This window comes from Octopus bimaculoides, chromosome 9 (genome assembly GCF_001194135.2).
Source record: "Octopus bimaculoides isolate UCB-OBI-ISO-001 chromosome 9, ASM119413v2, whole genome shotgun sequence".
NCBI classification, from domain to species: domain Eukaryota; kingdom Metazoa; phylum Mollusca; class Cephalopoda; order Octopoda; family Octopodidae; genus Octopus; species Octopus bimaculoides.
The window spans coordinates 92,325,949-92,327,212 of NC_068989.1; positions in this window are offsets into that span (position 1 = coordinate 92,325,949).

Consider the following 1,264-nt stretch of genomic DNA (forward strand, 5'->3'; position numbering starts at 1 on the left):
AAATTTTGTCACTGTAACATACTTAATGTTTGTTAAGAAAATAACAAACAGAATATCTTGACCATGAAAAAAAACAGTCATTTACGTAAATTACCAATTTACAATTGTATTTTCTAAATGTCTAAGCACTTATACATAAGAAATTTCTAAAATAACAGCACCAGTTTTTAGATATATTTATTCAGTTTTGCTTTTGTTTCTGTATTTTTGACTGTTTTTTTTTTCGTTATTTCTTTGCTTAGCCTTTCCAAGACATTCTTTTAGTATGTCTTTATAATTTGGCATTAAAAAGTGAGCTTATTAGTAAAATGATAATTAGCAGATGTTAATCAATTGTAGTCAATATTAGTCCTGTTGTGTTTTTTTTTCCAAATAGAATCTCTTTCAAGCAAATCCCATGCCGTAGGCTTCAGTGGTGCGACAGAGATAACGAGGGATACATAAATAGTTATTAGTCGTATGTATGTGTGTCCATGCGTGTGTATGTATATGTATGTGCGTGTGCATGTGCGTAAGCGTGAATGTGTGTATGGGTGCGTGTGTGTGTGTATTCTCATCATATGTGTATATATACATTTGTATAACAATATGCATATATATATATATATGTATGTATATATATATATATATACTCACACACAGACTATATATAATCATCAACATACGTCCATATATCTATGTATTTACACACACACACACACACACATATATATATATACACATATATATATATATATATATATATATATATATATATATATATATATATATATATATATACGTGTGTTCGTAACTATGTATGTATGAGCATGCACACTGATGCACGTGAAAGCCGTCTTAACGATTCGGCAATGATATTTGGCAGCAAGATCTTCGATGAACCGGAAATTAGAGTGAAATTGTTTAGCTTTTAACTTGTCGGCTTTAATTAAATATCTTGTAGATCGTAATTTGCTAGCACAAATGATATAATTTGGCCAGAAAGATGCGGAATGCGTAACCATTGCATTTCCTGTTATCCTGATTTATGATCGCTGAGGTTTACAGCTACAATGTATTAACAGAATAGATGTATCGAGGTAAATATCAGAACGACGAGAGAGGATGGAGTGAGAGGTTGAACTTAGGACAACTTGAAACGTCAGAGAGACAAAGAAAGGTAAGCATTAACGAATTCGTCTCTGTATGTGCATGTGTATACATACGGATATGTGCACACACACACATACACATACATATATATATATATATATATATATATATA